We start from the raw sequence: 10,638 nt of genomic DNA, 5'->3' as shown, positions 1-10,638 counted from the left end.
TTCCAACTTGAATATCTGGAGCTACAGAAGTCCAATTGATGCAAACTAAATTTTTTTGGATTCATGACTCAAAGTTATATAAACGCTCAAAATTTCAGCCAAAAACGATGTCATATGAGGGAGATATGATTTTTCAAAGATGACATCTGAATTCTGCCAGCAAACAGGTTTCGTGAAGAAACGAGTCCAAATGACATTCCGAAGCATTTAAACCGATATCCAAGTTTTTATTTCAGCAATTTAGCTCCTCTAAATCAAAGCTTGAAGATTTCATGCAAGGCTATTTCTCCTTTTTAGGAAAATAGTTATTGAAGTACTTAAATGTAAACAGTCTACTTAATGGAGGACTATTTTGTAAAATAGAGACCTAGGGTTTCCTAGGATATAAAAAGAATGAGAGAAGAGAAGGGGAGCAGCCAGCCAAGGAGAGAAAAACACCCCCTTCCTCTAAGAAACCCTAAATTATGCATTCTTCCTTCTTTTTGATTAGTTGTTCAACAAACATGCAAGGCTAAACACTTTTTCTTGGTTGCAAGGACACGGAAACCTTCGGATTTCAAGAACTGTGAGATTTATTTTACCTTTTCTTTTCAGTTTATATGATGAATATGTTTGTTCTCCTATGCTTATTTTTCCTATGATTGTTTATTTTAATTGCTAGAGCGGACTCTAAGTTATTATTGTAGACAATCTATTGTTAAGTTTGATATCAAAACCGGAGTTGTGGTATATGAACTTGTGAAGCAACTGAGTTTAATAATTGTGGCGGATCTACGTTATTAATCTTAGGGAGAATATTCAATCAAATCAAACATAGACCGCGGACAGTTATGTTTTCTTGATTAATCAACTTATCTAGTTCTTAAGGCTGCCATTGAATTAAATTACTAGTGCGGACACTGTGGTTGTTTGATGGTTAGGGCTAGTTATACGGCGGATCCGTTAACTAACCAATGTTAAGAAGAGATAAATATTCAGAATATAAATTGATGTTTCGTTTCCATGATCAGTTCTGATTTCTGTAGGTGGATGTGTGCTTGTGACCAAGGTTTGTTCTCTTGATAATTTTCTGATTTTATTAAATTTAGTTTGATAGTTTTCTGTTTTCTTTTGCTTTAGCCTAGATAACGTCCAAACCCCCCCAAATTACATATCATCTAGCATAAAAATCTAACTTGAATCTTCCTCGTGGGATCGACCCCTTGCTTGCTCTATACTATCTTGTGTGTTGTGTTTGAAGCTAGGGTAATTAATTTGTGCGACCGCGACATCGCAACAAATTTTGGCGCCGTTGCCGGGGAAGTAATTTTAGTTGATTCTTGTGCTATTATTTTTATTTGTTGTGATTGTTATTTCTTTTTCTGAAAAAAAAAAAAACAGAATTTTTGTTTGCTGCGGTACTGTTCATTACGGCAGCGGTACTGTTCAAAACAGATTTTTTAGTGGAATTAGGTATCGGCCATTTCTTTCCTGAAGGGAAACGACGTTCTAAACAGGACTAGTGGTAGCCCCACCCTATCGAGGCCAAATTCCGCTGTTTTCTAGGGTTTTTAGGCAGTTTTTGTTTTCTACCGTAGGATTTTCGTACAATTTGCATTGTTTTCGATCTCTTGTGTGGTTGGTTTATTTTGAATTTTCTTGATGATTTATGCCAGTAACCCGTTCTACTAATCAAATTCAAGTGCATTTGGATCTCGAAATAGAAAAAACTTTACGCAGGTTACGAAAGGAAGCTCGCCTTAACACCATGGCTGTTGCACGACAACAAACACTCAAGGAGCTTGCTGCTCCTAACATGGAAAATCAGCCATTGTGCATAAACATCGACAATAATGTAAACTTTGAGCTCAAATCTGGTTTTATACATTTGCTACCAACTTTCAATGGTCTTGCAGGAGAAGATCCTCATACTCATCTCAAGGAATTCCATATGGTTTGCGTTGGCATGAAACCGAATGGAGTTGATGAAGAACAGGTTAAGTTGAAAGCTTTCCCTTTCTCTTTAAAAGGGGCAGCAAAAGCATGGTTTTTCTCTATTCTCCCAGGTTCCATTGGAACTTGGAATTCCATGAAGAAGATTTTCCTTGAAAAGTATTTCCCAGCATCTCGAGTTGCCAACATAAGGAAAGAAATATGTGGGATTCGACAATCTCATGGAGAGACACTTTCCGAGTATTGGGAAAGATTTGAGCAACTGTGCATTCAATGCCCTCATCATCAAATACCCGATCAGCTGCTCATTCAATATTTCTATGAAGGATTGATGCCTACTGACCGTAGTATCATTGATGCTGCAAGTGGAGGGGCATTGGTAGATAAGACACCTGAGGCTGCACGCCAATTGATCTCAAACATGGCAGCCAACTCGAAACAGTTTGGCACTCGTGGAGACTTCGCAAATAAACGAGTAAATGAGGTAAGTATTTCTAACCTTGAAAATAAAGTTAATGATCTTACTTCTCTTGTGCGTTCTTTGGCTTGTGGAAATGTGCAGCAGGTGAAAGTTTGTAGCATATGCTCCTTACAAGGACATGCTTCGGATATATGCCCAACGATGCAAGAAGACTACATTGAACAAGCTCATGCAATTGATGGAGCATTCAACGGACAGCCCCAGTGTAAATATGATCCCTTTTCCAACACGTACAATCCCGGATGGAGAGATCATCCCAACTTACGCTACGGCAACCCATCCCAACAAGGCAATCAAGGCCGACAGTTCCATCCCCATGGATTTCAGCCCCAACAAAATTATCAAGCAAGACAACCCCCTCCATACACAAACTCCAATGTTATGGGGTCATCATCCAATGATGATCTTCGTGAGATGATGAAAACTTTGGCTTCTAATACTGTTACCTTGCAACAAAATGTCATGTCTTTTCAACAGGAAACAAGGTCAAGTATTCACAACTTGGAGAAGCAAATGGGGCAAGTAGCTTCAAGTGTGGGGAAATTGGAAGCACAAATGAATGGAAAATTACCCTCCCAAGCATTGAATCCAAAAGAGAATGTTAGTGCGATCATGCTGCGAAGTGGGAAAGAACTTGAAGAGAAAAGGTCGAAACAAATTGAGATGGAGGAAGAAGAAGAGATAGAAACTGAATTGAGTACAAAAAAGAAACATCCTTCTCCTTCACAAATTGAAACCACGACCAACACTCTAAAGGTAAGTCCTCAATCAATGACTTCCAGTTTTAAAACAATTCCACCCTTTCCTGTGAGTTCTTCTAGGTCAAAGAAAGAGGACAAAGAAAAAGAGATTTTAGAGGTTTTCAAGAAAGTAGAACTCAACATTCCTTTGCTTGATGCTATCAAGCAAATTCCCAAGTATGCAAAATTCTTGAAAGAGTTGTGTACTACTAAGAGAGCTTTCAAACTGAAAGGTCATGAAACGGTAAGTATGGGTGAAGTTGTATCTGCCGTTGTTCAAAAGAATCTGCCTTCGAAACAAAAAGACCCAGGTGCGTTTACTATCCCATGTGTTATTGGTAATGCTAGTTTTAAAAGAGCTTTATGCGATTTAGGTGCATCCATTAGTGTTATGCCCAAACATGTTTATGATTCTCTTAGTCTTGAGCCTTTGAATAAAACTAGCATTGTAATACAACTTGCGGATCGTAGTTTTGTTTACCCACTTGGTGTGATAGAAGATGTCCTAGTTAAGATTGATAGTTTGGTCATTCCATGCGACTTTTATATTCTTGATATGGAACATGATTCTTGTGATTCATCAAACAGCACTCCTATATTGTTTGGGAGACCATTCTTAAAAACTGCCAATACAAGGATAGATTGTGGTAAGGATACTTTGTCTATGGAAGTAGGAGATGAAAAGATTGAATTTAATTTTCATGATGCAATGAAATATCCTTATAGCAATGTTTATTCTATCACATGCTATGACCAAGTTGATAAGTGTGTGCAGCAAGTTTTTGATTTTGATTGTGAGGATGGATTAAGCGTAGCTTTGAGCTATGGCTATGATTTTACCGAGATAGAAGAGATGGAGAGGCACATATGTGTTCCCCAAAACGTGCACGAAACAGCATTGGCTTTGCAATCATTGCAAACTGTTCCCCATGGTAATGTCTTTGTTGATTTAGTACTCTCACATAAAAAGCTTTTGCCATCTATTTTACAGGCACCCGAGTTAGAATTGAAACCTTTGCCCGATAATTTGAAGTATGTATTCATTGGCGACAACAATACACTTCCCGTTATTATAGCATCAGGTTTGACAAATACGCAAGAGGAAAAACTTGTGAAATTGTTATGTGATCACAAGACGGCCATTGGATGGACTTTAGCTGACATCAAGGGCATTAGTCCCTCAATGTGTATGCATCACATACTATTGGAGGACAATGTGAAACCAACAAGGGAAATGCAAAGGAGGTTGAACCCGCCTATGATGGAGGTAGTGAAAGCTGAAATTTTAAAACTGTTAGATGCAGGAGTCATTTATCCCATCACGGACAGTAAATGGGTTGCGCCAATCCATATGGTGCCTAAAAAGACCGGAATCACGTTGGTGAAAAACAAAAATGATGAGCTCATTCCTACTCGCATCTCGAGTGGATGGAGAATGTGTGTTGATTACAGAAAGCTAAATCTTGCTACACGCAAAGATCATTTTCCATTACCATTCATGGATCAAATGCTTGAACGCTTAGCAGGTAAGTCTTTTTATTGCTTTCTTGATGGATATAGTGGATACAATCAGATTGTTATTAATCCTGAGGATCAAGAAAAGACTACATTTACATGTCCATTTGGTACATATGCATATAGGAGAATGCCCTTTGGTCTCTGTAATGCACCTGCAACTTTTCAAAGATGCATGATGAGTATTTTTTCTGACTATGTTGAAAGAATAATTGAGGTTTTCATGGATGATTTCACGGTGTATGGTGATTCTTTTGATAAATGTCTAGAAAATTTATCTTTGATCTTGAAAAGGTGCATTGAAACTAACCTTGTCTTAAACTATGAGAAGTGTTATTTTATGGTAGAACAAGGAATAGTTCTTGGGCATGTTGTGTCTTCACGTGGATTAGAGGTTGATAAAGCTAAAATAGACGTTATTTCATCATTGCCTTACCCCTCCTGCGTGAGGGAAATTCGTTCTTTTCTTGGCCATGCAGGTTTCTATCGACGCTTTATTAAAGATTTCTCAAAGATTACAGCACCCTTGTGCAAACTATTAGCCAAAGAAGTGGATTTTGTGTTTGATCAAGCATGTAAAGATGCCCATGATGAGCTTAAGAGGCGTGTCACATCTGCCCCTATCATCCAACCACCAAATTGGGATGAGCCTTTTGAGATAATGTGTGATGCAAGTGACTATGCGGTAGGGGCTGTCCTTGGGCAAAGAATTGGGAAGAATTTGCATGTTATCGCCTATGCTTCCCGCATGTTGGACGGTGCACAATGCAATTACCATACAACTGAGAAGGAACTTTTTGCAGTGGTGTTTGCTCTTGAAAAATTTAGGTCATATCTACTTGGTACAAAAGTCATTGTTTTTACTGATCATGCAGCTTTAAGGTATCTTTTGAAGAAAAAGGAGTCCAAACCAAGATTGATTAGGTGGATCTTGCTTTTACAAGAATTTGATCTTGATATCAAAGACAAAAAAGGTGCCGAAAATCATGTGGCTGATCACTTGAGCCGACTAAGGACTGAGGATATACAAACCGAAACAATAAGAGAGACATTCCCCGATGAGCAGTTGTATGTGTTACATTCCTCTACAAGACCATGGTATGCTGATTTGGTGAACTATTTAGTCACCAAAGAATTCCCTCCAGGTTTGTCTACGTCCCAAAAAGACAAGTTACGAGCTGATGCTAAATATTATTTTTGGGATACTCCTTATCTGTGGAAATTTTGTGTGGATCAAGTAGTTAGGAGATGTGTACCACAAGATGAATTTCATTCCATTCTTACCTTTTGTCATTCTCATTCTTGTGGTGGGCATTTTGGAGCAAAAAGAACGGCCCACAAGATACTTGAAAGTGGTTTTTATTGGCCTTCTATTTTTAAGGATGCATATCATTTTTGCAAATCATGTGAAAAATGCCAAAAAACAGGTAATATCACTCACAAGAATCAAATGCCTTTAACAAATATTCTTGTGAGTGAAATTTTTGATGTTTGGGGTATTGATTTTATGGGTCCATTTCCTTCTTCTTTTGGCAATCTTTATATCCTTCTTGCTGTTGATTATGTGTCCAAATGGATTGAGGCGAAAGCCACACGAACTAACGATGCTAAGGTTGTTTTAGATTTTGTCAGGACTCACATAGTTGACAGGTTTGGAATCCCTAAAGCTATCATTAGTGATCGTGGCACTCATTTTTGCAATCGTTCAATGGAAGCATTGTTACGCAAATATCATGTGACTCATCGAACTTCCACAGCATACCATCCTCAAACGAATGGCCAAGCTGAAATTTCAAATCGAGAAATCAAGTCCATTTTGGAGAAGACAGTGCAACCTAACCGGCGAGATTGTAGTCTACGACTTGGTGATGCACTTTGGGCTTATCGGACTGCTTACAAATCACCTATAGGAATGTCACCTTATAGGATGATTTATGGAAAAGCATGTCATCTACCGGTGGAGCTTGAACACAAAGCTTTTTGGGCCATTAAAAAATGTAACATGGATTATGATGCTGCTGGGATTGCAAGAAAGTTGCAATTGCAAGAGTTGGAAGAGATTCGAAATGATGCTTACGAGAATGCAAGGATTTATAAAGAAAAGACTAAGAGTCTCCATGACCGAATGATTACAAGAAAAGAGTTTAATGTTGGAGACAAAGTCCTTCTTTATCATTCGCGTTTGAAACTTTTTCCTGGAAAGTTACGCTCTCGTTGGATTGGACCATTTGTTGTTTCTAATGTTTTTTCTTATGGTGCAGTTGAAATTACAAGTTTAGAAACCAACAAAGTACTCAAGGTCAATGGGCATCGCTTGAAACCTTTCTATGAAGGTTGGATGACAGAACTCACCGCTTCTGCGGAGTTAGCTGAACCAATCTATGAAGAATAAGCATGCAACATGTCGAGCCAATGACATAAAACAAAAGCGCTTACTGGGAGGCAACCCAACACAAAAAAAAAAAAACAGATTTGCTTTCTTTTTCCCTTGTCTTTTATTTTTCGCATTTTACTTTATTTTTGTCATTCTCCAATATTCCTTTTCTTTTATTTTAACATTGAGGACAATGTTATGTTTTAAGTGTGGGGGTATTGGGAGAATGTTGGTTTTCTAATTTTGGTTTTCTTTGTTATTTTTCAAAATAAAAAAAAAATTATGTTTGATCTTTTGAACTCCCATTGGTTTTTGAGAATATGAGTATTATGTATGAGAATTAGTTGAGATAGATGAAGATATAAATCGAAGGAAGGAGTGTGCATGCAAGTTTTAAGGTTTAATTGGTTTAGGGATTGACTTTGAGAATATGCCATGTTGACTTTATAGTGTTATACCAATGCAAGCTTTTGAGCCTTCAACATTATATTCTTTGATTGTGCCTTCTTTCAATGATATGTATCTTTAGAACTTGCTTCATATCTTGTTGAGATTACATTCATATTACATACATACATGAAGATGATAAAGGCATTAGGAATTTTAACCATTTGAGCCAAAAAGCCAACCTAAAGCATATTATCCTTAGTAAACCCCTTTTGAGCTTGTTTATCTTTTCTTTGCTTTATCCATGTATAAGCCTTAACTTTATATATGTTTTCCTTTTCCCTTGGCCAAGGATTAGTAGAGCATATACTAGTGATATTTCATGGAATTATGGTTGGAAATTATGTGAAAAGAAAGAAGAAGTGATGTTTGATGAAAAGATGGGCAAAGTTGCCAAAGGTAAAAAAAAAACTGAAAAAAGAAAAAGAAAAAGAAAAAAGTGTTCCTTTATGTTCTTAAGATTTTATATTGAAAAAGCTTGAAATCAAAAGAAGTTAAGCATTGGTGATTAAAGATGGAAAATTTATGTGCTTCGATGGAATATCTTGTTTGAAATATCATTTTTCAGAATGCGCTACTTTCTTTGGTTTGAACCTTTTTCTTTTACTCTCTTTTACCTCACCTTTACCTTAGCCCCATTACAACCAAAAAATAAGACCTTTTGATTCATGCATTGTTTGTAATATGTTATTAATGGAGATGAGATTGAAGAGCAAGCTTATAGTAGAACATATTCATTGATTGAATTTGAGAGATTTAAACACATAAGCCCTAAACACGTGAGTGTTGGAGTGTATATCAATGAGAGGACCTATCACTTTGGCATGGCATAGATTTCATTTATATCCCGACGATTAATTAAGTTTTGAAGTTTGCATGTAAATAAATTCATGAAAATTTATACTCTTTATCCTTCTTAATTGTGTTCTTGTTTATAATGCATATATTCTTGGATATTGATGGGAGATTAGAAGATTAGTCATAGTGATTTCATTTAATTTAACTTCAATTTGGTTTTACCTATCCTTTCTCGAGGACGAGCAAGAGGTAAGTGTGGGGGTATTTGATGCAACCATATTATTCAATAGTTTCACCCACATTTAACTAGTGTTTTGCCTATGTTTTATATATAAAATGCCTTGATATTCTTTGTTTTATGTTTTGAAGGCATTTTTGGATGAAAGATGCAAAAAGGAGTAAATTGGAGATAATTGGCAGATTTGACCTTCAGTCGATGTTTTGTGCAGAGCGTGAGCTCTAGAGGTTGAAATGAAGTGATTCCAGTGGAATTAAAAAGGTAACATCCATACCTTTCTGGACATCTAAGGCAAGAAAATAAAATAAGGAAGAGCATGGAAATCGCAGCCTTCAAAGTCAAATCTCGCAATCTGCCAGTGTTGACCTTTGGCCATTCCAACTTGAATATCTGGAGCTACAGAAGTCCAATTGATGCAAACTAAATTTTGTTGGATTCATGACTCAAAGTTATATAAACGCTCAAAATTTCAGCCAAAAACGATGTCATATGAGGGAGATATGATTTTTCAAAGATGACATCTGAATTCTGCCAACAAACAGGTTTCGTGAAGAAACGAGTCCAAATGACATTCCGAAGCATTTAAACCGATATCCAAGTTTTTATTTCAGCAATTTAGCTCCTCTAAATCAAAGCTTGAAGATTTCATGCAAGGCTATTTCTCCTTTTTAGGAAAATAGTTATTGAAGTACTTAAATGTAAACAGTCTACTTAATGGAGGACTATTTTGTAAAATAGAGACCTAGGGTTTCCTAGGATATAAAAAGAATGAGAGAAGAGAAGGGGAGCAGCCAGCCAAGGAGAGAAAAACACCCCCTTCCTCTAAGAAACCCTAAATTATGCATTCTTCCTTCTTTTTGATTAGTTGTTCAACAAACATGCAAGGCTAAACACTTTTTCTTGGTTGCAAGGACACGGAAACCTTCGGATTTCAAGAACTGTGAGATTTATTTTACCTTTTCTTTTCAGTTTATATGATGAATATGTTTGTTCTCCTATGCTTATTTTTCCTATGATTGTTTATTTTAATTGCTAGAGCGGACTCTAAGTTATTATTGTAGACAATCTATTGTTAAGTTTGATATCAAAACCGGAGTTGTGGTATATGAACTTGTGAAGCAACTGAGTTTAATAATTGTGGCGGATCTACGTTATTAATCTTAGGGAGAATATTCAATCAAATCAAACATAGACTGCGGACAGTTATGTTTTCTTGATTAATCAACTTATCTAGTTCTTAAGGCTGCCATTGAATTAAATTACTAGTGCGGACACTGTGGTTGTTTGATGGTTAGGGCTAGTTATACGGCGGATCCGTTAACTAACCAATGTTAAGAAGAGATAAATATTCAGAATATAAATTGATGTTTCGTTTCCATGATCAGTTCTGATTTCTGTAGGTGGATGTGTGCTTGTGACCAAGGTTTGTTCTCTTGATAATTTTCTGATTTTATTAAATTTAGTTTGATAGTTTTCTGTTTTCTTTTGCTTTAGCCTAGATAACGTCCAAACCCCCCCAAATTACATATCATCTAGCATAAAAATCTAACTTGAATCTTCCTCGTGGGATCGACCCCTTGCTTGCTCTATACTATCTTGTGTGTTGTGTTTGAAGCTAGGGTAATTAATTTGTGCGACCGCGACATCGCAACAATCAACTATTTAGATTGGGACTGGAGCCATGTGAATGGGTGTTGGATCAACTTCCTAGTGCTACGATTGGCTCTCTAAGAGTGGACGATTAGTAGAACTAGTTCCCTAGTTTAGGACTAGTGCCCTTTATGTGATATCATCAATTCTCATTCATTATAACATGATATAAGGTGTTCTAGGCATTCTAACTTACGAAGTACTATCAAGCATATTTAAGAATCATATTCCTTTCCATAATCTCATCAAGTTCATCACAACGTTGTCAAGTAGTACACAATTAAGTTCAAATATGTACCTTTTCAAAGGTTCTCTTATCCAAACTTTCATGGCTGAAACATGGGAATTGACATCAAATGTTCATTCCATCATTTTCAATTGTAGCATTCCAATTCATCAAACACAAGCTAATAACTAAGTTCACAATATACATGAGTTCAATTTCCACCATTTATTTTATTTC

Source organism: Populus nigra, chromosome 16 (genome assembly GCF_951802175.1).
Source record: "Populus nigra chromosome 16, ddPopNigr1.1, whole genome shotgun sequence".
Lineage (NCBI taxonomy): Eukaryota > Viridiplantae > Streptophyta > Magnoliopsida > Malpighiales > Salicaceae > Populus > Populus nigra.
This window is presented reverse-complemented; position numbering follows the sequence as displayed.